General features: G+C 61.5%; 1 protein-coding gene across 3 annotated transcripts in view; it reads right to left on the bottom strand.

Annotated features, from left to right (window-relative positions):
* The window catches only part of GSE1 (Gse1 coiled-coil protein), a 399,288-nt gene that overhangs the window by 320,069 nt on the left and 53,300 nt on the right, over positions 1-25,919 (bottom strand). The gene's annotated exons all lie outside the window — the stretch shown is intronic.

The following is a 25,919-nucleotide window of genomic DNA, read 5'->3' as shown; positions in this document are numbered from 1 at the left end:
CAGTGACCTTCAGCCCTGACCGCATTTCTCTCCGAGGCGCCGAGCAATTTCTTCCAATTTTCCACATAATTAGCTGAGCGGGAGCCGCTGCTGACCAGCAAGGCCCGGCCTCCAGCAGGATGGAGCAGCTGCCCCGGCGCCACCGGCCCCAGGCCCCCACCCCACCCCTGCCAGCGAGCCCCGCCCGGCCGCACCTGGAGCCCTGCGCCCCCACTACAGCCGCCCCGATTCTGGGAAAGCTGGTGGCCAGGGCTGGGGACTCACCGTCAGCACCCCTCGATTTCCCGAACGGACGCCAGGAGTGGGGGCGGGAAGGCCTCCATGACGGACCCCGACCAACACTCACCCCTCGGGCCTCAGTTTCCCTATCTGAGCAAGGAGTGAGGTCACGCCCAGATCATTCCAATCACCCCCAGGGCCTGGGAGGGGTGAGGCTCGCCTTCCTGTGGGGGAGGTCCCTCTCGGACTGCTGCCCCCCACTGCAGGGGAATTGGGGGGGGGTGGGCAGCTGCATCCTCGAGGGCTGGGGGTGCTTGGAAGTGGCTTCTCCCGATGACATGCAGGCGCTCCTTCCTGCCTCGGCACAGAGCCGTGCCAGGGGACTGTTGTCCCTTCCTCTGTCCAGGAGCCACCAGCCGTCCTGCCCCTCTAGTGGGGACTGCGACATGCTCTCGGGCAGAACAGGGGTACAAGGCACACCAAGAGTGCCAAGGCTGCGAGGCCAGGGGCTTGGGCCCACTCCAGCCAAGGGACCATGGATAGGTTACTCCAGAAAAGGGGGTATCTCAGGTGGCTCTGTGAGCCTTGGGACACTGGGTGGGGACTCGAGGACCTCCAGTCCTGTGCACAGCAGATGCCCTGCCCCCCAGTCTGATCGGAGGGCTTCTCCTTCATAACACTGGAACCTGCCCTGGGGGTCAACACCCCCCCCACGCTCCCCGCAATCAGCATCTCCCAGGGGTTCGGCCACCCCCCCTCCAGCAATTCAGACGTCCAGTGCAAGTGGAGGAGTAGGGGCCTCCTGAGTGCCAAGCGGGCTGGGGGCTGCACCATGGCCTGCACACCCCAAAAAGCAGCTGGTATCTGCTCCCTCACCTGCCAAATGGGGGTGACTAATAGAACTGAACTGAGGGTTCAAACAAAAAGGGGTCCACAATAACGACCAGAGGGACAAATAAAATATATACAGTTTCTATTCTGACATATCAACCCACTTGGTGATCTTGCAGTTTAGGGTTCGGGTGAAATTCCGAATTCCCTGCTCCTGGTGGAACAAAATAACCTCCGCCCCTGGTCAACTTGGCAAGGGGCTATTGCTCAGAGCCCCTCCTCCAGCACAGGACAGAGGGTCCCAGACCTGCAAACACCCACCTGTCCATCCACCCACCCACCCTCCCAGCTGTCTATCCACCTACCTATTCACCCTTCCACCCATCACCCATCCATCCATCCATCCATCCATCCACCCTCCCTCCCACCCATCCAGCCATTCATCCACCCTCCCACCCTTCAGTGTTTACTGAGCACCAATGATTCAAGGCACTTGGCTTTAAAAGATAAAGAACCAGGTTCTCTTTTGAGCTGAGAATTCACAATTACAGGCAAAACCACAATAACCACTGCCCCTCCCTGGCCACCCCTGGCCTGCAGGCACTGTGCAAAGTCTTCAACTGGCCTGACCCCGTGGAGACTTCCTATAGCCCTGTAAGTATTACCTCCTCTTAACAAATGGGCAAACTGAGGCTCAGAGTGTGGCACACCCAAGGATTTGAACACAGGTCTGTGTGACTCTGCCATCTGAACTGGAAGCTTCCATGTGCATGTGCTTGTGCAGAACAGAGAGGTATGTTCTCCGGGCAGCGGTGGTGGTGACAAGCCACCTGGGATGGGCAAGGCAGAGGACAGAGACATGAGGGAGTAGACAGTGGCCCGAGGCTGTAACCACACAGATGCACCTGCCACCAGGTGAGTTGCCAGGTGCACCTCTGCTGAGAGTGTTCGATCTAGATCTGAGTTTCTGTCCAGGGCTCAGCTACCCTGTGGGGGTTTCACCTGTATCTAAGAGGCAGCCTCTCGCATGCTAGGGGCAGGGTCCCTACAGACGGTCTGTAACCCTGGGAGGACTGTGAATCCTCATATGGGCCTTAGGCATCTGTGTCTCAGAACCAGGGGTCTCCACCCTCTGGGGTGACCGTTGGGGAAGATGCAGGGCACAGCTGAGGCCTCAAAGCTGAGAAGTAAAAGCATACCATGGGGTGGAGCAGTCAGGGAAGCCTTTCTGGAAGAAGGGGTCTGGGGGAACGAAATAAACAGTCTGGGCTAGGGGAAGGAGTCGTGGCGTCTGTGAACAGGAGTGTTACATGAAGAGAGATGGATTCGGTCTTGTCTGGGTCTGGGCAGCAACCTGGGAAGCAGAGGCCTGACACTGAGTTTCGCGTGGGCCCCTCCCCGGGGTAAGGGCCTCCACCCAGCGCTGTTTCTACAGAACCTCCCCCCGCCCAGAGGGGAAGGTTGCAGGGCTGGGGAGAGGACTGCAGGGCTCTGGGGGCCTCTGCTTTTGGGGCTCTCTCTGCTGGAGGAGAGGAAAGCAAGGAGGACAAGAAATCCACATGTATCCGGGGCCCAGTTGGCCAAAGAGGACATTGGACCGAGGGTGACAGTGTCCATTCATTCACCAAGCACAAGGGCCCTGGCCTCCCAGCACTGATGACATAGAAGAAGGCAAGGATGCAGGTCCTGGCTTGGGGAGCTCAGGGTTTGCGGGGAAGAAGATGTGAAGCCAGCTACCAGAAAGCTGATTCACAGAGGGCTATCTGGGGAAACTTCCCGGAGGAGGTGACACCTGAGATGAAGCTTTGGCCCAGAAGACAAAGGAGGGGTGAGGGAATCCCAGTTACAACAGACAGGCCAGGCACAGCAAGCGCAAGAGTTTTGGCGCCTTGACATCACCCCAAATGCTGCTCGCAGCACTCTGGAGGTGTCGCCTCATCACCATGGTACCCCTTGGTACCACGTGGCGCACAAGCAGCAGAGGCCGCTGAAGGATCTGGCGTGTCTGCTGGAAAATGCAGGACTCACCCCAGCCTGCAGCCCCCCAGCCCGTGGCCCCCCAGCCTGCATACCCCCAGCCCCTCTCTGCTGGGCTCCAGGCTCCCCTCCACCAGGGGCTCTCAGGACTGGGGGGTGGACAAATCCCACACCCTTCTTCCCTGATTCGACACAGATTTGGGAAGGGGAGCAGGAGAGCTCGAGGCACTGGGAGGCGACCACCAATACCCCTGACCCAGAGCTGGGGGTTCAAGCCTGGATCAGCCCCCCAGGTCTCAGGATAGAAAGTGTGAGAGTGGGGACTAGTGGGGGGTGTTCTTAGCACAGCACTAGGGCAGAGCTGAAAAAGTGGACGACGGTGAAGGATGCTGGAGACAACATGAGATAGACTGCACCCTGGAAACGTAGGGGCTTCCCAGAAAAGAGGTGTGGGACACCCCGCTGCATCTGTGTCTCCCGGCTGTACTTCTGTGGCTTGTGGCCATGTCATTCCACGCTCAGGCCCTGTCCTCACATGACCTGTGTGTGTCTCAAATCCCCCTCTCCCCTCCGTGGTAAGGACCCCAGTCACTGGGTTGGAGCCACCCTAAGTCCAGGCTGAGCACATCAAGGCATTCAACTTGTTACGTCTGCACAGACCCAACTTTCAGGTAAGATCACGGCACCAGGTCAGGGGTTAGGGCTTGGCCGCAGCATCCCCACTGCAGGACCCGGACATGTCCACACAGAGAGGCTCCAGCCCAGCCCCACAATCACTAACCCCTACCCTCTGCGTGCGCTGTTCCCCTCACCAGGCAGCACCAAGGCTGCAGCGACCTCGTGCAGGTGTCACCTCCTCCGGGGAGTCCACCCTGATGTCCCCGGATGGGCTGAGCTCTCTTCTGGCATTTCGTCACCTGTACGTCAGTCCTCCTGCTTGACCAGCGGTTCGATGAGACCAGGACAGCCATCAGACCCGACAGGTAACTAGACTAACACATACGGACCCGAGGGTGGCGATTTCACACAGGTCACTCTACCACGAGGTGCCCCAGGCCGTGTGCCCAATGACCAAAGGCCCTCGGGGGCCACAACCCAGAGGAAGAAGTTCAAACCCCAGCGCCTGACCCAATTCCCTGCGGGGCCCAGGCCAGCAGCTCCTGAAGTGGGGTCCCCGCGGCGTGAGCCTCACATGGGGCTTGTGAGAAACGCAGGCTCTGCCTCGGGGGTGGGCCCCAGCAGGCTCTCTGGGGGGGTCCCGCCATCTGCCCCAGGGTGAGACCCACCACCCTACACGATATGAAGTCACACACCAGATTTTTCTAACGAGCCAGGAAAAGAAAGTCTGACGTCCTTCGTCATTGTTCCCCGTAAATAAACACGACACTAACGGAGAGCAAAGAGCCAGCCAAGCCGCCATGTTGCAGAGAGGCCTCTCCTGGCTGCTCCGTGGGAAACTGCGTCTCCCTCCTCCCCTCCAGCCCCGCTCCCTCTGCTCCATTTCTCTCCATCCCTGTCCCCCTCTCATGGCTACTTGGCCGGCCGGGCCGTGAGGGATGATGCAGACCCTTCCTTCCCAGTGGGAGGGCTCGGGATGTGACTGTGCTTTCTGTTCGCTGTCCCCCGAGATGGGTCAGCCCCGCGAGGGCTGCGGCGGGGTCTGCTGCGCCCTCTGCTCTGTCCCCTGCGCCTGGCACAGTAGGGACAGTCAGCGTTTACTGACTTGGGGAACGGAGGGACCCGGTGCTGCTCACCTCACTTTCCAACTCCTCTTCCCCCAGGGTGCTCGCGACAGGCTCGAGGGAGGCAGCGCCCTGCTGCCTGGGAGGACAGGACTCAGCCCTGACCCAGCACCCACCGTGGGTGGGAAATTCCACCCCCCAGGCATCAGCCACCAGGCCTTGCCCTCTGGCCCTGCAGACACCTGGGGCTTGGCCAAATGAAACATCACCCCAGAAATCCAGGACTTGGAGGACGGAGGGGGGGCCTCCCCGCGTGCGGCTCCGGGGACGTGATGGCGACGTTTGCCATATGAGAGGCCCCAGTCCAAAGACACGGCTAATCAGCTGTCAGGAGTGGTGCAAACTGAGGTGGCCCTCCCCGGCAATCTCTCTCGGAATCACCCTCTGTCACCATGTGTCACCACATGATAAAAGGAAATACGTTCAGAGCCGAATGGCTAACAAGGGGGCTCGGGGAAGCAGATTGCCTCCGCCACTCTCCAAGGAAAAGGGGGATAAATTAAAACCATTCAAAAATTATTTGTCGCCGTCAGTTTTCAGAAAGAAGCTGTTCCCAGTGAGCAGGCTTCCTGCCGGGTCTCTGAGCGCCTTCCGGGAGGTGCCGGCAGAGCAGGTAAGGTTCTGGGCTCCGGTTTCAAAATCCACCTCTGCTGCTTGCTCCCCAAGTCACCTCTCTATGTCTTGGCTTCCCACTGTAAAGTGGAGGTGATAATAGTCCCACGTCACAAGGTTTTGGGGAGAACGAACCTCTGACATAAATGCATTTGAAGTATTAAGCATCATCAGGACATCGTAAGCTTGTCATCAGCCACAGGTGCTTACATGTCCAGCTCAGCAGTCTTAGCTAAGGCTTAGTTAAGGCTAAGCCAGAATTCTCAACCTGCCTCAGCTTCCTGATCCGTAGAATGGGATGACATCAGTACCTACTCAGAATTATGGGGAGGATTCGTAGAACTTGTGTACATAATGTGCCTGGGACGTGCCGGAATAGACGTGTGCTGTGACCATGATTACTTCGTGGGATCCCCTGGGCCTGTGGATAGGTCCAGGGGAGAAGGCTCAGGGTCAGGCGGCGGGCAGGACCCTCAGCCCTGCCCTGCCAGCTGCCGGGCCCCCTCCACCTGGCAGGACTCCACCCACCCCTCACCCTGAGCCTGCTCCTGCCTCTGCCACGGGCCCATGGAGCCCAGCGGAGGTGCCACCCACCGACCCGAATCCGTGGCACGGCCTGGGAGGCACAGCGTGGCCCCCCCTGAAGTCAAGCGCTCTGAGCTCTTCTCGCGGATTCATGCGCTGGTTGCCAGGACCGACCCCAAGAGCAGACAGACAGCAAAGGTAGGTGCTCCGAGAGTGGCAGCCCGGCGACTCCAGTCGCCCCACTGTGCCCATGGGGCATCACGAGGATTCTACAATGTGCCTCAAGTACAGGGAGGGGCCCACAGGGGCCGGGGTCATGGGGGCCATGGCGGGGGCCACGGTGAGGGCGCACTCGGCAGCTCGCAGGGCAGCACCTGTTCTGGGCCGGGCTGCAGGGACAGAAGCCAAGCATCTGGTGACCGCAGAGACCCCAAGAGTGTGCTTCACCGCGGGCTGAAGCTGGTAGCGGCCCAACCAGCGTGGTCCAGCCACACCGTGGGACACGGTGTGCTGTGAACGAGTGGTGAGGGGAAGCATGTCGCCATGCTGATGGACAGGAAAACACGCCCAGTGTCACAAAGTCCACGCGTACGTGATTCCACTGAGGTGACCAGAAGAGGCAAACCTACAGAGACAGAAAGTGGCTTCGCAGCTGCCCAGGGCAGAGGGAGAGGGAACGGGGAGTGAGCGCTCACAGGTATGGTGCTTTGTTTCAGGGTGATGGAATGTTTTGGAACTGGCTAGAGGTGGTGGTTGCATGGCACTGTGAATAGACCAAATGCCACTGGATTGTTCACTTCAAAATGGTTAATTTTTATGATCTGAATTCCACCTTCATAAATTAAAAAAAAGAAAAAACCAAAATGGCAACAAATAAAGCAAAGCACCTGGATCACAGGGTGGTCCTGGCCCTCCAGTGGGGGTGGGGGCAGTGAGGCTGAGCCCCCCGTGGCCACGAGCCAGGCCTGCCCCAGGTGACCTGGCCTCAGGCTCAAGGGGAGACCCTTTGGGACCTGGACAAAGGACAGCCTCGCTCGGGTGGACGAGGCCCTGGACGCCGAGCCAGGTCTCGTACCCACCCCTCCCGATTTCCACACCCTTCCTCTCTGCTGCTGCCGGGGCGCTCAGGGGAGGACCCCAGGAAGGGGCTGTGGCTCTGCCTGGCGGCAGAGGGAACCCGCTCCCACCGGACGAGGCCACTGAGTGGAAATGTTTGACCCAGCATGCAGCAAGGTCACTGACGCTAAAGCCCTGGGGGGACTCTGAGACCAGGGGCAGCTGCAGGGCAGGTGGCGGTGAAGGCTTCCTGGGGCTGGGGGCTTGAGCCGGCCTCTGGGTGCCGCTGGACAGGGCCTAGACGGACACCTCCGGGCCAGCCCCCAACTTGGGCCACCATCCACCTCTCTGTGCCACCTCGTCTCAGGTCCCTTCTGTCTCAGCTCCCAGCAGACCCAGGCCTAACACCCTGCGGTAGGTCTGCACCCCCAGAAAGCTGGAACCGCCCCTACACTGCTGCCTGGGCCTCCACCGTCACGCCCTCTCTGTGCTGGGTTCTAACTGCCTGTTGCTCCTTCACAGCCCCAACTCTTCACTCTGTGGCTCCCCCAGTTGCTGGCACTGGGGCTTCCTCAGAGAACAACCCCAAACAGGGAGGCTTGCCTACAACTTCCAGCAGCTCTCTCCAAGCTGTTCAACTCTGAGCTTGTCACTCAACCTCTTTGTGCTGCAGCTTCCCTGGAGGCTCACACTGGGGGGCTGGCACACAGTAGGGTAGGGGTGCCAGATGCACACAGCAGAGCAAGAATGCCAGACGCACACAGTAGGGCAGGGGTACCAGGTATACACAGTAGGACACAGGTGGCAGATGCACATAGTAGGGCATGGGTGCCACACACACACAGGAGGGCGGGAGGCCACACAGATGAGTGGCTGGGAGGTGTCAGCCGGGCCCCCAGACACCCGGGGGGACCCACATTCCCAGCCCTAGTTACTGTTTTTAGTTGTCTCCTGTGTCTGGCTTCCCCCATCTCCCTGGTCACCTGGAGAAACTCCTTCTTTCCCCTGAGCCCCACCCCCGCACTGCCTGGGCTCAGGACTCAAGGACCCCTCAGGGAGCCCCTCTCAGCCTGGCACCCCCAGGGCCACCCAGAAGTGGCTCCAGCCCCAGAGAGACGAAGGGGAGAAGCAGGCCCCGCTGACAGGCTGGAAGATTGCCATGGCGACCACACAGGCTGGGCCAGCTGGCAGAACAACAGCCAGCTCCCACCGGGGAGACGGGGGGGGGGGGGGGGGGGGCTGGGGGCGGCGGGGGGCCACAGCAGCTCCCAGGCAGCCCCAGCTCTAAGGACAGCCCGGGGTCCTGCTGGGCAGGCACTTGGGGCCGCAGCGTGGGGCCCCATGACTGCTCACCTGCCCCCTCCTCGCACGTGGGACCCTCTTACTGGGCCCCTCTGCCGGGACAAAACACGCCCCCACTCCCACCGACCCCACCCCTGGGTGTGTCCCTGCCTGCTGGCCCGCTTGGTGGGGGCCGCTGCCCAAGCAGCACCCAGGGGGCTACATCTGCCTCGCTGTGTGTGTGTCTGCCTCGCTGTCGGCGTGTCTGCGGCACAGCCTGCCTCCAGGACAATGCATGGAATGACCACGCGGAGATGGGCACATCACAGCCTGAGGCTCAGAGTGCAGCTGATGTCCTGCTCGGACCAGCCCCAGCTGTGTGTCACTGCCTGCTCCAGGGACGCCGGGGGAAGCAGCCGTGACCCTGCGACCTGCCTCACTCTCTGGCCCGCGTCCAGGGGAGGGTTCCAGGCCCGGCTCAGCTCTGAGAACTCCCGGAGACGCGGTCCAGGCCGCTCCTGCCCCTCTCCTCTCCGGCCACCCTGCGCGGTCCCATGGGCCGGGTGCCCGGAAGGGAGCGGGTGGCTGTGGCTCTCCAGGGGTTGGCCTCTCAGCCTGCCCAGTCCCCGGGGCCCTGCGGCCCCTGGCTCCCCCAGGCCCAGCCCCGGGACCTGCTCTGAGGTCCGCATCGGGGTTTACCCACCTGTTTTACAGAAGAGGAAAAGTGGGCTGGAAAGTCAGGCGCCGCCACCCTGCTCTCCACCCTCCTGCTGCCGGATCTCCCACTGCGCAGAGGTGGAAACTGAGGTCCAGAAGAACGAGGACAGGTAAACAGCACAGGTTTTCTGGGAGACCCAATTTCAGGTACATTTTTCTCTTTTCAATGAAGGCAACCTATATGACGCTTCACTGTGTGATTTCATTTTTCATATTGAGACTTCTGCTACAAATCTGTCTACAAATACATGGGAAGCATCCTTCCCCAGACCGGGCACCCGATTTGGGAAGCGCACACCAGTGCAGGGATTTGCTCTGTGACCTGATTCTCTGCCTCTGGGACTAAACAGCAAACCACGTCCACACCGTATCGCTTTGCCCTCCCCGGGCCCTAACCCCCACCCCCACCCAAAGGCCTCCATTTGGCCTAACTGCTAGAGCAGCACCACCCAACAAATTCCTGCGATGGTGGAATGTTCTAGATCTGCACTGTACAATACAGCAGCTACAAGCCACATGGGCTGGGGAGCACTTGAAGTGCGGCTAGTGTGACTGCAGAGGTGAATTTCTAATCGCGCTGAATTTAAGTGGCCACACATGGCTGCCACATTGTGTGTGCAGATGGGTCCGGGGGCCAAGGGTGGGTGAGTGAGCCCCGGGGCTCAGCCTGGGGACCTGTGATGGAGGCAGGCAGGTGGGGGACCCGTTCAGGTGGAAGAGGGGAGGCGAGATGAGGTTCTGGCTGGAAGGCAACAGAGCAAGGGCTGCGAGGCTGGGAGGGGAGCTGGAGTGGGGCTGGACGAGAGGCCTGGCGAGGGCAGGGTGCTCCCCCTTGTACGTTTGCATCAGCTTCCCTGACACCCTGGCTAGAAGTAGACTCCTGCGCCTGCCCCTGGACTCTATTTCCACACGCCTCCACGGAAACCTTCCTGTCCCTTTGTCTGGCTCAGGCACAGACCACAGTGGGAGCTGTGGGTGGGCTTGTCCGAGCTCAGGAACAAGTTTTGCTGGAGATGGGGTCCCGAGGGCCGAGCAAAAAGGAAGAAAAGGTGCCTTTTTGCCCTCGGGTGGCTCAAGAGGACCGGGCATCTACAGCTGGGTCTCAAAGCCCCAGATGCCACGATGCAGCCATGGGCGCCTGCCTGGCGCTAAGGTCTTCCAGGCCCCTCAGCCACGTCCCACATTGCAGATTCGGGGCTGAGGCCCTCCCCAAGGTCACCTGCAGTCCAGGGGCAGCTACGTCAGCCCCCGGCTCTCGCTGCACCCTCAGCTGTGGCGGAGAGAGAGCGAAAGACAGAGGCGTTGGGAAGACCCGCAGGAGGCGGGAACCCTCGGGGCACACTCCTGAGCCCGTGGGGAGGGCTCGCGGCTCTACCGGCCACCTGGGAGCAAGGATCGGACCTGCCAGGCACCCCACGTTCCGGGAGCGAGCTTGCAGGGTGGGGGTGGGGGAGGCGTGGGAAGCAGAGGGACGGGCAGGAGCGGGAGGAAATGGACGACGGGGGACCTGGGCACAGTGCCACCTGGACGCTCGGCCTGGCGGGGCCTGCCTCACCTTCACCCCTGGCCCCTCCTCCTCGGTCGAGGGCTGCCCCAGGCCGCCCGTCTGGGCGAAGCAGCTTCCTGACTTGTGGGGCAGGAAGGCGGAAGGAGACCCCTTGTTAGGGACCCTGACGGTGGACGGGGCTGTCCGCGTGGCCACACTGAAAGCAGGGGCGCAGGGCACCGCAAGGCCCTGGTGACCCAAGCAAGTGCCACTATGGTGCAGCTCTCTCTTGGGTAAAAAGGCCATAGTAGCAGTGTCACGCCTAAGGCTGCCGTGAGGTTAGATGCATTTTGGCAGGGGAAGCGCTCAGAGGCAGCCCGCTTTAAGGCCATTCGTTCTGTTTGGCTGGGGTTGTGTTCCCAGGCTGACACTGCCCCCAGCTTATTCCTCTTGGCACCCTCCCACCATGTGCCTTTACGGGACAAACCCCTTTCAACCCTGCACAGGGAGAAAGGTACTATGACTTTCTGTCTTACAGATGGGGAAACTGAGGCATGGGGAGGTTAGGGGACTTGCCCCAGCCCCATAGTTCCACGTGGCTGCACTGGGCCAGCAGCTGAGCCTTAGGTCTCCTTGGCCCTGGCTCTGCCACCAGGGTCTCCGGCCTCCCGCACTGTGGGGTCAGGACGGGGCACGTCTCCGGAAGGGCCGGGAGGGGGCGGGAGGCGCCGACAGCAGGCTGGGCTTCTGCCACCCGCTCGCGTCCCTGCTTCTCACACCCGCTGCCGCCGCCACCACCACGGAGGGCCCGGAAGCAGGTGGCACCAACTGTTGCCACCGCCTCCTCTCCCCGCCCATCTGTTCCCGCGCCAGGAGCTGGGCGGGCGCCACGGGCCCCGCTGAGTCTGCCCTCACTGCCGCAGCAGGGCTGGCCCCCACCCTCGCCTTCGTCCCAGTCTGGGGTCGCCAGGGGACACGGACCAGAGTTCCCAGCATGCCATGGCAGGCAGATGGGGCTCGCGTGGGCCCCCACCTCCCACTGGGACCCGCACATCGCACCCCACACGCCACCAAGTACACAAACGCCTACCCGACTCCTGGGACCCTCTTTGTTTTCCCATTTATTGGTTGTCTGGCCACAGGGCCTGAGTTCTAAGACCCCCCATTTCACATCTTCCCAGCTGTCCCAGAAACAGGAGCTCGGCACACAGTATGCCCTGTCTCAGGACTGGAACAAGCAAGGCTGGTTGACGTGTGGCCAGGGGGACACCTCTGTACCTCCCACACAGCCGTCCCGGTTGGTAGTGAAGGCTCCAGAAGCTCAGAGCCCAGAGTCCATCTGCTTCAATCTATGAGATGCATTGCCAGACCCCCTGGGGCCCAGGGATCCTTCAGCCCAGTGCAGAATGCTGACAGCGCCAGGTGTGACCCTTCTGGCAGAGAACAGAGTGCATGCCAAGTGCCTGCTGTGTGCAGCTGTTGTGGGCTGCAGAGGCGCTAAGGACCAACCCCTGCCTCTTGGTTAGTGTAGGGACGAGAAAAGACGTGTCCCAGCCTTGGCAGCAAAGAGAACCAGGCCCGCAGGCTGAGGTGATGCCTGGTGGGGACAGGGGTGTTCAGACAGGGCTCCCAGGGAGAGGGGCAGGGCCATGAGGGCTGAGGTGGGCTCCTAAAGGCACACCAAGAGCTCACCCATACCCTCTGCATCTGATGTCACCCTAAAAGTGCTGGGATGTACCGAACCCAGCACTTCCTGGCTGTGCAACCCCAAGCCAGTTACTTGACCTCTCTGAGCACCAGAGTTACCAGGGGACAGGAAGAGAGTGCCCTCCTGGGGGGATGAAGAATGGGTGCGATAAGGCTGAGCACACAGTAGGTGCTCAATACGTGCTAGGCTATAGGATAATGAAGTTGCAGCCCACAAGGAAAGACCCAGACTTCCCGAATAGGAACTTCACCTGTGCTCCTGTTGCACACCGACCTGTGCCCCGGCCACCCTGGACACATTCACTGCCTCACCGCCCGCAGCACCTGGCCAGGCCCAGCCCCAGGAATGCCCTTGACCCCTGTCCCTGACATGGCCAACACGTGCCCTCCCTCCGGGGCTCAGCCACACACCCTGGCCTGAGAGAAGGCAGCCTGTACCCTTCCTCCGTGGCATGAGCCATACCGAGAGGGACCTGCCCCAGCAGGGTGGGGGCTCCCGTAGGGCAGGGTCCACTCTGCAGCAGGTGACAAGGCAAGAAGATAGAGTGCAGGTGAAGATGGCCAGGAGGCTGACCCTAGCCTGTCGGCCCTCCTGGGAAAGATCCATCCCCCTTTCAGGGACCGGTGTTAGGGTGCACGCTGCAGCATCCTGCAGGGCCCTGGGCCCAGCACCTCCACGTCCCCAGGTCTGCGGGTGGAGGAACTCACCCCCCAGGGGGGCCTAGGCAGAGCAGCACCAGGGAAGGAGGCAGGCGTGGTGCTGCTGGCGGCGGCGGGGGGGACAGGGGGGGTGCTTAGCCCTGCTGCAGTCCCCCCGCCTCCTCCCCTGTGGGCAGCCTGTTCCCGGTACATATGTCCACCATATGCTCTCGCTGTCACGGCACCCTCGGTGGGCCTGCTGGCGGGTGGCGGGGGGTGGGGTGCTGAGCTGGGAGCCCACCCCGACTGCTGTGGGGGTGGGGATGTAGAGCTGGGATCGGGCTGGCTTCCACCGCCCTGCAGTGAGCGAGCGCCAGCTCCACCAGTCCCCCAACAGCCCTGCGAGGTGGGACGACAGAACCGAGGCTCAGAGGGGCTAAGCTGCTCGCCCAAGGCCACAGCTTACAGAGAAGCCCTGTCCTGTGACGCACAGCCTCAGGTGGCCCATCTGTAATTGGGGGTGGGGGGGTGGACTACAGGGTGCAATGGGGGCCCTGACTGGCTGAAAGCTCCTTTCGTGCAGGCCCATTTCCGCCCCCCCTGAGCCTCAGGGCCTAGGTGAGTTAAACCACCTCCCCCCCAAAGCTATGTCCAAGCCAGGCCCCGACCCTGGGAGCTGGGAGTAGTAACGCATCTGGAAATCAGGTCATTGGAGATGGAGCTAGTTAGGATAAGGCCACATTGGAGCCAGGGGGCCCTAATTCCCTGACCAGTGTCCTTATGGGAAGAGGAGACAGAGACACAGAGAGGCCTGGCACGCAGAGGCAGGGACAGGGGGGCTGCAGCCACGGGAACACCAAGGACTGCCGGGGGACCCAGAAGCTGGAAGAGGCGACGACGGAGTCTTCCCTGGAGCTTTGGGGGAAGGGCCTCACTGGCCCCCGATTTCAGACTCGGGGCCTCCAGGGGTGGGAGAGAGAACACATTCCCCCCGTTCTGAGCCCTCCCTGGCCACCTCACCATGCACCTGGGAAGGGCCATCTCCGGTCCCCACGGGTCTCTTGATCCGGCAGCCCCCAGCAGGTGGGCTCTGGAGGCCCCTCGTGGCCCGGAGTCAGACACTGACCTGTGCTTCTCAAACTGGGTTCCCAGAACTGGGGCGATCTGCAGATGGGGAGTTGGGGGGAGCGGAGGGGAGCAGAGGGGGCAGGGACTGGACTCCTTGCTCCAGAAAGTGTCTGGGGCTCATTTCCACAGTCGGTACATAGGCACATGGAGCTAAATGACGAGGGTTAGACTACTTCGGAGCCTTGCGCCATGCGGGCAGTCACGTGCTGGGGGCTGAGCCCCCGATGCTGCCCAACTGCCTGCAGAGCCAGGCGGAGGCAGTGCGGCAGGTGCGACGGGAGGCGCTGGGTGTGCTGGGCCTTTGCTGGTGCCCGGCGTCCCTCGCACACCTGCGCTCACCCTCGCTGCAGGGCTTGTGTCATCAGGGCTCTCTAGAGGGCAGAGCCCACTTCGGGCTGCGGGAGCAGGGGAGGGACCCAACTCCACAGGGCAGGGGCCAGTTGGGAACTGCTGAGCCCAAATCTGAGAAGGGCAGAGGTGCACGTTGAGGCGGAATCCGGGCTTCCGAAACCCCATCTCCTACTGCTGTCAGGTCCTTCACCAGGTACCAGGATGCCCAGCCCAGGCCCAGAGTCATCTCCTGCACTGAGTCAAGCAGTGGGGGATGCGGCACCCACCCGGCCAGCTACAGCTACCCAGCGCTGCACCACCACCTGCCACACCGGCACAGAGAACCTCGGCGTCCCACTCCTGGGAGCAAAAGAGGTCTGCTCTTAGGGACAGGGCCCAGAGTGCGGGCAGGAGCTGGCCCATCCGACACGCAGGGAATGGCCCGGCCATGAGGGCTGGAGAACCGGGACACGGTCGAGGCCATTCCCTGCCTGTCGGACCCTGCGTCCTCTCAAGAGGGCCAGGCCTGGCCGGCCACCACCCATCCCTCCTGACCGCCTAGCCAGGACAGGAGAGGGTCTCTCTCCCCGGGCACACGGGAAGAGAAGACAGTGGCACCAACCTCAGAGGCGAGGAGAGGTGGGGGAGAGGGTGCCGAGGCGAGGACACAGCCCCGAGCCGCAGCTCTGTCATCTTCACTCCTGGGGGTCAGTGCAGGCAGGGCTCACCCCAGAGGCAGCTGGATAAATGTTCATAATGCTGGCAGTGGTGCCTCCCCCGGCATATGTTACCATCTAGCAAACACCTGTGCCAGGTACCCCACCACGGCCCAGAAGAGGGTAAGTGGAGCTGGTGGGCTCTGGGTTCACACGGGGGTTGAGTGCCCAGAGGACAGGGACAGGGCTCTGCAAGACCCAAGGGTGGCCTGAGCAGGCCCCCTTCCGCGGGCGGGCGGCCAGGGGATTCACTGGCCCATCGTCTATCTTGGGCCTCTGGAGCACAGAAGTACTCAGGAAAAAGGAGAAGCCTGGGTTGAAAAAAGAGCCTCCTAGGTACCTTAGGGAAACTGAGGCCCAGGGGAAGTGAATGGAGAAGCCACATGCAGCTGGCTGGCTCAGCGCCCAGCACGGTCACAGCAGGCATCGTGATGGGCAGGCAGGCCCCAGGCTGGCCTTGGACCCTCCCAAGGGCAGCTCTGCTCTCCTGCTCCAGCCCTCTGGGGGTTTGCCCACCAGGCAGACCAGAGCATGGAGCTGCAGCCTGGTCCCTGCCAGCTGGATGGCCACAGGGTGGGGCCCTAGCTGAGCTTCTCACTGACCAGACAGACAACCAGCCAAGGGGCCAGGTGCCAAACTGAGCACCCATCAGCCACACAGCAGCCCGCAGAGAAGGTGACCAGGTGGCCAAGGCAGAGGGCTGTCCAGCACAGTCCGTCACCCAGTGTCAGCCGAGACCTGCTGTGTGCCCAGTGCTGTGCTCAGGGTGGGGGACAGGCTTGGCCCTGGGCCCAGTGCCTTCTACAGCAGGGACGAGTGGACGGGATGGGACAACACAGGGGCAGGGTCACAGAACTGCTCTTGAACACAGAGCTGCCTCGTGACCCGGCAATTCTGCTCCTAGGACTCCACCAGGGAGACGAAAACACCTGTCCACACAACACCTGGGCCCAGTGGTCACAGCAGCTTTACTCATAACAGCAAAACATGGGGACTGCCCAAGTGCCCATCAAATGATGACCGAATACAAAATACAATGCGTCCATGCAGTGAAGTATTATTCAGCCACAAAAATGAGTGAAGTGTGATCCACGCCCCATTGCATAAACATGATGATGAGGGAAACAAGCCAGACACAAAAGGACAAATCATGCCCTTAAAGGAAATATCTAGGGCACGCAAATCCGTAGAGATAGAAAGTAGATTCATGGACACGTGGGGCTGAGAGAAAGGGGAACTGGGGAGTGATGGCCAGAGGGCATGAGGTTTCTTTTTGGATGATGGAAATGTTCTGAAATTAGAGTGTGGGGATGGGTGCACATTTCTGTGAATATGCTAAAAACCAGTGAGTTGCATATTCTTAAAATGGGTGGTTTCTGCAGTATGTGAATTATATCTCAATAAAGCTGTTATTTTTAAAAGTGCAACTTAAAATAGCACTCACAAAATGCCATTTTTCATACTTCAGGGTGTTTTAAAATGACAAAAATTAAAAGGAATGAGTACATTATTTTCATGCTCTGAAAACTACGGAAGGTGCCTGAAGCCTCTCTTCACCCAGACAAGGTGGGGGCCGTGGGGCCTCTGGGAGGGGAAGATGTCCCCGAGCACCTGGCAGGCAGCTCGAGAGGGGTCTCCCCTCTGGCCCAGGGCAGCAGGAACGCTGGAAGCAGCCACCTGGGTCGGGGCGAGCTATGAATAGATGCCCCAGCGGCCGCTGTGTCTGCAAACTGTCAGCGGGAGCTGCAGGGGCCAGGCTGGTGGGGGGCTGCAAAGGGGGCGCCAGGCCCAGGATCCCCCCGCCGCAGACTCTGCAGGCAGGAATGGGCCCTCTTCGCTGCCCACTCAACCCAACGAGCCCCGTGAAAAGGGGTCCAAGTTCCTTCTCAAAGAAAGCCCACCAGCCTTCTCTGGAGCGGGCAGGGAGAGGCAGTGCCTGTTCCAGGGATAAAGCAAACGGCTTGGGCCTAGCCCCGGGGACCACCCAGGGCCAAATCACGATGGTGGAAGAAACTAGAAGAATTGGTAAGAAGCTGCACAAAACGGTGGCAGACACAACATTCTCGCAGGCCAGGAGGGCAGGGCTCCACAAACCTCACGTGCTAGCCCTGCTTGTAAAGCAGGGGCTGCCATTGTTCCATTCCACAGATGAGAAAACTGAGGCACAGAGGGCATCCTCTGTGTCTAAAGGTGGAGCCCACCACAGCGTCCTCGCACCTGGCCCCACGGCATCGGGCACGGCCACAGCAGAGACAGGGGCTGCTCTCAGAGCAAACCGTCTGGGCCAGGGGTGGGGGTACCTGCTTCTGCCCCCACCTCCTCCGCCAACTCACAGGCCTGTGAGCGCCGACCTGTTAGAAGCAGCCCGTGTTCAAGTCCAGGCCCTCACGTCCATCAGGCTAACAGCCTGGCCCAGAACGTTCCACCAGGTGCTCAGGGGTAAGCCCCCCCGCCGGCCCCACACCTGGCACAAAGCCCAGCAGCTCTGCTCTGCAGCGCTGTCCTTGGCTCTGCAGCGCTGTCCTTTAGTTGAGTCACCAGCTGTGTGAGTCCCTGTGCTGGGGCAGGTACACACATCCCAGGTTTGCCTCCTGGCTTTACACAAGGCGGATGACACATGGAAACCCGGCAAGTGCTCAGTAAAGGGGAGCATGGGAGGCTGCCCCCCTCGCTGACACCCCCTCACGAGGGGAAGGGTCTGCAGCCAAGCAAGCCTCCTGCCCAGCAGGGACCAAGGGGAGGAGAGGCGGCAGGCTTTGGGCCCTGACGCCACCCTCATGCGAGCTGCTCGTCTCCTCTCTACTGTGTGTACTGGGCTACTGGGAACAATTAAATCTGGACAACGGCAGCGGCTGCTGCTTAAAAACCTCTTATGTCTGGATACTCAGGATTTCTCATCACCGCAGGCTGATGAACCAAAGAAGGAATTTGTTAACTCAAGTGAAAAGTCCAGGGCCAAGAGGGCTTCAGGCACAGCTGGATCCAGCGGCTCAAACGTGGCCAGGAGGCTGCTGTCCTGCCTGCGTCTTTCTCACCACTCCGGCCTTGGTCCTGTGGGCTTCAGCACTGACCCACGCTGGTGGTAGGCCCTGGGAGGGGGCTGCTAGGTGCCCAGGCCCTATGCACAACAGCCCAATCAAACCACCCCCAGCACCAACCCTCCACCCAGGCAGTGCCATCCCCTCCCAAAGGGAGAAGTTCCCTTAACTAAAGATCTTCCGGAACGGGTGTCAGCTGGGGGAAGATGGCAGCAGCCAGAGCTGCTTCTCCCTGCTCGGTTCCAGCCAAGATAAGGTTCCCAAAGGACTAATGGTGGTGTGTAAATATTAGATCCTTCTGTCTCCTCTGAGACCAATTACACAGATCATGGCGGCTCCCCCAGGATGCTGCCTTCCACTTACTGTATCATCATTAACAGCCTATTAGGTACCAGCTGCTCGGAGAGAGGGGAGGGGCAAGAAAGGAGGGAGAGAGAAGAGAAAGGAGAAAGGGACAGAGGGAAGAAGGCGTGAAGTCGAGGGGGGGGGGGAGAAGGAAAAGGAGAGGGAGGAGGAAAGAGAAAGGGAGAGAGGAAGGATGGAAGGAAAGAGGGAAAAGGTGCGATGGGGGAGAAGGGAGGGAGGGGGGTGGGAGAGGGGCAGGAGGAGAGGGAGGGAGAGGGAAAAAGAGAAACAGACAAAAGGAGAGAGACCGAGATAGCGTGGATGGCCAAAACAGAGACACAGAGGGAGAGAAACAGACAGGGAGACAGAAAAACAGACAAGTCAGGAGAGCAGAGGCAGAAACAGCAGGAGGCCGGAGCGGCTGGCGCAGGCTGGGGCTGGGAGTGGCAGGGGAAGCAGAGGAGAGGAGAGGAGAGCAACCGGAGCAGGAAGGCACTGCCAGGACGGAGAGGAATGAGGCCGGGGGTGGGGGTGCTCGTGGGTCCCCGGTCCCCTGCCCAGCTGGGCCCTCTGCTGTGATGGGATGACCAGCCACATGCCTCTTCTGGTGGCTTAGGGTAGCACAGGGCTGGGGTCAGGTTCCCAGAGAGAGAACAGGAAGGGCATGTCATCAGAGGTGAGGGCCAGGAAGGGCCCTGGGGAGCACAGACACTGAAACGTGAGGAAAGAGCAGCAGCCAGCCACAGGAAGGCAGGGAACAGTGTTTCAGGCAGAAGGAACAGAAAGTGCAACGGCCCAGTGGTGGGAAGGAACATGGCACGTCTAGAACAGGAAGAAGGCCAGAGGGGCCACAGGATGGCAGAGGGGGGGTACAAGCAAGATAAGGTCAGCCAGGAAGATGGGTCTCATATCTGGGGGAGCTCCTTGAGCCCCAAGGTGAGACTTAGCATTTCATTCTAAGAGCCACAGGGAAGTAGCCTCAGAGGCAAGAGCAGTGGGACCCCTTTGGGGCCTTCTACCCAGCTCCCTTGGGCTGCCATGGGGGGCGAACCAGCCATAGAATCCATAGTAGGGGCCGGGCCCCCGGGAGCCCCCAGGTGCTCTGCAGGGGTGGCAGGTATCACAAGGAGTGTGCAGGTAAGCGTCCTGCTCCCCAGAGGAGGGGCCCGGTGCCATCCTTTCCAGACCCAATGCCCTCGACTCCCTCCCCCAGCTCCCACTGCAGACCTCTGGGGGTCTGGGGCCTGGGCAGGAGGGGGTGGGGTGGGCCCAGCGCTCCTACAGCTCCCGCTGAGATTTCGGACTCCAGCCCTGCAAAAGCCTTTTATTTCTTCTCCTCCGGGGCTGGGAATAATTAGATGACTAGAGACATAAATCACGGCCTGCCCGTTGTACATCTGCTAATAACATCTCCTGAGTGGGGAGGGGGAAGTGGTGGGGGGAGCAAGGAGCTTGGGGGGGGGGCCAAGGAGAACAGGGAGCACTGGGTCCCTACAGCTGGGGTGTCCGGCATGGCCGCTTCCAGCCGGGAGCCTGTGTGAGTGTGTATGCAGGGAGCCTCTGTGTGTGTGCGTGCAGGGAGACTGTGTGCAAGGAGCCTGCGTGTGAGTGTGTAGAAAGCCTGTGTGAGTATTCCTGTGAGTGTACATGGAATCAGTGTGTGTACAACTGTGTGAGCATGCAGGGAGCCTGTTTGTGTGTGTGTATCTGAATGTGCAGAGAACCTGCGTGGGTGTGTATGTCTGTATGAAAATGTGTCTCCGAGTATGTTGTCTAAATGCGGGGTGTGTGCATGCAGGCAATCTGTGTAGCCTGTGAGTGTGTATGTGTCTACATGAGTGTGTATTTGTGTGGGAGGGTATATTTGTGTGAGTGAGTGCAGGCAACCTGTGTTTGTGCTTGTGTGAGTTGCGTATTTGCATGGGGTATGTGCAGGCAGTCTTTGTTGTCTGTGTGTGTGTGAGTGTGGGAGGTATGTGTCGTGTGTGTGTGTGTGTGTGTGTGTGTGTGTGTGTATGTGGACATCTGAGCTGAGTGGGTGTGAGCTGTGGGAAGCCTGTGGCCACACACTGGCTCCCAGTGCCCCATCCATGCCCCTGCACACACACACAAACAGGTTCCCTGCATACACACAGTTGCACACACACTGGTTCCATGGACAAGCACAGGGATACATCCACAGGCTCCCAGCACACACACTGGTTCCATACACACTCACACACACACTCTCCCCAGCGAGGAGCAGCAAGTGCAGGGCCAGGGTTTGGCGCCACCTGGAGTCCATCTCCAGGAACTGCCAGAGCTGGACCAGGCAGGGGAGCCCAGGGCCATGGTCCGCACCCCCTCCCCCAGTGGGAGTGGGAGGAGAACTGTTTCAAGTCTGGGGCACCCGTGTACAAAGAGCAACCGAGAGCAGCGGGAGCTAGGGTGGGGACTCTTGAAGTTAAAACTCTGATGTAACTGCTTTAAAATCACGTTCGGGCGCATCCTTTTATTTCAACTAAAGCACCCAGAGGGGCAAATGGGGCCAAGCCAGTCGGGAGCTGCCCCTACCCCCAGGACGAGGACAGGCCGGGAGGGCGCCCCGCAGGCACTCGCCGCCCCCCCTTGCTCGGCTCTGCGTCCCCAGGGCCGTGCCGCTGCCCCTCCTTCTCCAGGGGAGAGGCTGCAGGCCGCAGCGGTGGGGGTGGGGGCTCGGGCCGGGCTCCCCTCCCATGGGGAGCATGGCAGGGGCCAGGGGGCCAGTGCGCTCATGGGGGGCGGGGGCCGCTTCTCCCCAGGGCCGCAGGGCCCACCCCCGCCCCCACCTCCGGAGCACACAGGTCCCTCGCGGGCCTCCTGCGCTAAAACCAAGTGTCAGCACCGCGGGGTCCTTCCTCAGGCTCCTTCCGCAGGGGCCGCCCACCCTCCTTGGCCCCAGGCCCCTGTCCGGGATTCCTGGGGGTGCCGTACAGAGTACCAGAAAAACCAGGAAGCTTAAAACAACAAAAATGTACCGTGTCGCAGCTCAGGAGGCCACAAGTCCGAGAGCCAGGCGTGGGCAGGGCCGAGGTCCCCACTGGCCTCCTCCAGCCGGCGGGGAAGGGGGACCCGTCCTTGGCTTCCCTGCCTGGTGGCTGCAGCACCCCAATCTCTGTCTCCATCTTCACACAACTCACCCCACGACAGCCCCTGCCTCCCTCCTCAAAGCCCACACATGGCACCTCTGTCTCCCTCTTCCTCCTGTAAGGTCCCTGTGACTCCGGGGGCCCATCTGACAATGGAGCTGACTGACAACCTTAGCTCCACATGCAATCCAATCCCCCCTGTTCACTAAGGAGACACGGGCAGGGCCCCAAGTTCAAACCCAGCCCTGGATCCAGTGCAGGGGCGGCCGGTCTCCTAACCTGGGGGCTGCGGCATCCTCCCAAAGACGGAAGCAAATGATGGGAGGCCCGTGTTCACTCACATGATTAGGTCAGAGCCACACACCAGGAGCCAAGGAACATGGGCAGCTCCAGAGGCTGGAAAACGCAGGAAAGAGACTCTGCCCGGAGCCTCCAGAAGGAAGTGGACCTGCCGATACTTGGCTTCAGCCAGAGAGACCTGGGCCAGGTTTCTGACCCCCGGGACTGCAAAGGAATAAACCTGTGTCGGTCTAAGCCACGAAGTTTGTGCCACTTGCTCCAGCCACAACAGAACACCAATATACATCACCTCCAGGCGCGGCTGTCTCCCACTGGCCACACCTTAGAGTCACCTGGGGAACCGGATGGAGATTCCCAGGCCCCACCCCAGTTCAATCAGCATCCCCAGGAGGGGGCCAGCGTGGGGGGGGGGGTACACTGCCCCAGATCCCAGCACAGGGTGTGGACGCGGGTCTCCTCCTCAGCCACAGGCCCCAGCCCCTCACATCCCCTAGAGCCTGGCTGGCCACTTCGGACCCTTGGTGTCTTGCTGGGTGCCTGAGCGAGTAAAGCTCAGGCCCATGTGAGCAGAAACTGGTCAGGCCCCACCCCCAGGGGCCCCAGGGCAGACCCGGGTCTCAGTATTTCAACCACCAGACCAGCACCTGCCCTCCACTACCCCCACCCGGAGACGCAGCACACAGGGTGACGGGCGCCCTCCGCCGGACCCAACAACCCCCGCCGGATACCTCGGGACAGCTCATCCCATGGCCCTGTCCACTCTGAGACCCGGAGCCCTCCAGCCCAAGTGGCCACCTGGAGCCCAAATATCCGACACGTGGGGCACCGCCATGGGGGTGACAGGCAGCCACAGCGCCGCGCCCCAACCAGCGTACAGGGGTACAGCCCCCGGGCTGTGTGCAGGGCCCCCAGGCTGTGTGCAGGGCCCCCCAGGCTGTGTGCAGGGCCCCCAGGGCTGTGTGCAGGACCCCCGGGCTGTGTGCAGGGCCCCCGGGCTGTGTGCAGGGCCCCCGGGCTGTGTGCAGGGCCCCCAGGCTGTGTGCAGGGCCCCGGGCTGTGTGCAGGGCCCCAGGCTGTGTGCAGGGCCCCCAGGCTGTGTGCAGGGCCCCGGGCTGTGTGCAGGGCCCCTGGGCTGTGTGCAGGGCCCCAGGTTGTGTGCAGGGCCCCAGGTTGTGTGCAGGGCCCCCGGGCTGTGTGCAGGGCCCCCGGGCTGTGTGCAGGGCCCCAGGCTGTGTGCAGGGCCCCTGGGCTGTGTGCAGGGCCCCAGGTTGTGTGCAGGGCCCCAGGTTGTGTGCAGGGCCCCAGGCTGTGTGCAGGGTCCCAGGTTGTGTGCAGGGCCCCAGGCTGTGTGCAGGGCCCCCGGGCTGTGTGCAGGGCCCCCGGGCTGTGTGCAGGGCCCCCCGGCTGTGTGCAGGCCCCCCGGCTGTGTGCAGGGCCCCCGGGCTGTGTGCAGGGCCCCAGGCTGTGTGCAGGGCCCCTGGGCTGTGTGCAGGGCCCCAGGTTGTGTGCAGGGCCCCAGGTTGTGTGCAGGGCCCCAGGCTGTGTGCAGGGTCCCAGGTTGTGTGCAGGGCCCCAGGCTGTGTGCAGGGCCCCCGGGCTGTGTGCAGGGCCCCCGGGCTGTGTGCAGGGCCCCCCGGCTGTGTGCAGGCCCCCCGGCTGTGTGCAGGGCCCCCGGGCTGTGTGCAGGGCCCCAGGCTGTGTGCAGGGCCCCAGGCTGTGTGCAGGGCCCCCGGGCTGTGTGCAGGGCCCCAGGTTGTGTGCAGGGCCCGGGCCTGCCGGGTGGGCTCACCGCGGGCTGCCGGCCTCTGCCGAAGGCACAACTGATCCGGGGGACCTGGGGAGGGGGGAGGAAGGCGGCTGTGGGGGGGACCCCAGGACCCCAGGAGCACGCTCCCGTCATGAAGAGGAGGGCCTTCCACTGGTCCCGGCGAGGGCAACGTCCGCAAGGGCGGCGGAGGCAGCACGGGCAGAGACGTGGGCGCGGCGGGTGACTGACCCGGGAGGCCATTCCAACTCCAGCTTAAATAACCCAAGGACCATCGTGGGTTGAACTGTGTCCCCCAAAAGATAAGCCCACATCCTAACCGCCGGTACCTGTCAAAGGCGACTCAGGACCGATGCCATCAAGTTAAGATGAGGCCATCCTGGCTCAGCCTAAATCCAAGGAGAGTCGTCCTTGTGAGAGAAGAGAGATCTGGACACAGAGACACAGGGACCCACAAAGAGGAAAAGGCACTGTGAGCCCCAGGCAGCCACAAGCCAAGGGACACCAAGGACGGCAAACCCCGAAGAGGAGGCAGGAAGGGGTGTCCAAGCGCCTTCGGGGAGCAGCCCTGCCCAACCTTTGACTTTGCACTTCTGACTCTGAACCAGGAAAGAATAAACGACTCGTTTTAAGTGGCTCTGTTTGGGGTAAATTTTTACGGCAGCCCTAGGACCCTGAGACAGCGACTTGGAACCACCTCGGCTCTGAGAATGGCTGCCTGTCCAGCCCAGACGGAGGCAGACCAGGTCAGCCGGGACAGTCAGAAGCGGAAGGGGCCTGGCAGACTCCGGGGTGCAGCCAGCACCTGGGAGAGATTAGTGGTCTTCCAGGGGCTGGCCCCCTCCCCCGCAGCCACCACCAAGGATGGGCAGGCGACCAGAGTCAGCCCAGGGGTATGTGGGGAGGGGGCTTGCAGTGCAGGCTGCACGGATACCATAGGGAGGAGGTGCCTGGCCTGTTCTTAGCCTCAAAGCAAGGATGGGGTGGAAAACTGGGGAGAGAGCACCTGGGCTAGAGCCCCACCACCTCCCGAAAGCCCCCTTGACCTTCCTAGCAATGCCAAGAATGTAAAGCAAAGATTCACACAGACCTGGGTTCAAATCCTTGCTCTGTCACTTTCTGGCCATATGACACTCCCTAACCTGGGCACCAGGGGAGAGGTGTCATATGGAAACCGACCGGCAGCCCCTAGTGGTGTTAACCAGCTCCCGGGGGGAGCCCTGATCTGTAGCATCTGCCAATTTCTGTGGTGTAAATATGCTCATCTTGGCCAATTCTAAGCTACCAACTCAAAGGCACCCCCTGCACCACTGGGAAGACATGTGCACAATTGGCTCTACATGGTGCCCTGATACTCAGGGGACAGAGCAACTTTAGGGGGGTGGCGTTGAGTGCCAGTCCCTGTGCTACGAGCTCCTGCATTGAATCCTCGCCACAACCCCCTGGGAAGGAAAACCCTGCCCATTTTACAGATGCAAAGACTGAGACTCAGAGAGGGGAGGCCATGAGCCGAAGTTCACAGAGCCAGGAAGCCTGGGGCCAGGTTTGAACCAGGTCTGCCTCTGCCCAGGAGCAGGGGACGGACATGCTGGAAAGGCCTCAGAGACCCCGCAGGCACCCCTGTTAGTCAGGGGCCTGCTCCCTTATGCACCCAGTTGGACTGAGGGGCCCTGGGCAGTGGCTTTTAATAAGGCATTTCCCAACAGTGAGGGAGAAGGTAGAACATCCCCTGTGATTTAGGAAGAGGTCGCTTTCTGCATCCACTGCTGTTCAGGCCCAGCCTTGCTGCTTGCCGCTGCACTGGAATAATAAATGCCGGGAACCGTGGCAGCCCCTCGATCCAAATCGTCCAGGAAACACTGAAGCACGTGGGCTCCCTGCCAGCCTGAGCTGGTCCAGGACACAGGGCCACCACGCACAGGGCTGGCCTGCCAGCATGTTCTATCGCTGCAGTGACCCACCAGGCCATCTGTGCTCCAGAGACCAGAGTCCTGCGGGCAGCACTGGATGTTAGCCTTGGGGCAGGGGGGCATTATCTGTAGATGAAGCCCAGATGGGGAAGCGGCCCACCCAAAGCCCACAGCCAGGACCCCCTCCCCCGGGGCTCTGAGCCCCACTAGGGAAACCAATGGGGAAGGTCAGCATGAGGACGGAGGTCAGGGCCGGGCGCCAGCACCCACCCCCCCAGAATAGGTGGAGGCTGGGAGGCTCCAGAAGAGCACAAGCTTCACCAGGGCAGGGATGGGCCTGCCAGCCAGGGGGCAAGGGAAGCACCCAGACGGGCCCAACAGGAAGGGAGTGGGATTCCTGCCAGGGAAGCCACTGAGACATGGGAGACGGGGGAGAGTCCCAGAAAACACCCTGGGGACGCACCCCAAGTTTTAACAGAGCAGCAACA

The sequence above is a fragment of the Tamandua tetradactyla genome, chromosome 16 (genome assembly GCF_023851605.1).
Source record: "Tamandua tetradactyla isolate mTamTet1 chromosome 16, mTamTet1.pri, whole genome shotgun sequence".
NCBI lineage: Eukaryota > Metazoa > Chordata > Mammalia > Pilosa > Myrmecophagidae > Tamandua > Tamandua tetradactyla.
The sequence above is the reverse complement of the archived record's forward strand: the minus strand, read 5'-3'. Positions and strand labels throughout refer to the sequence as shown.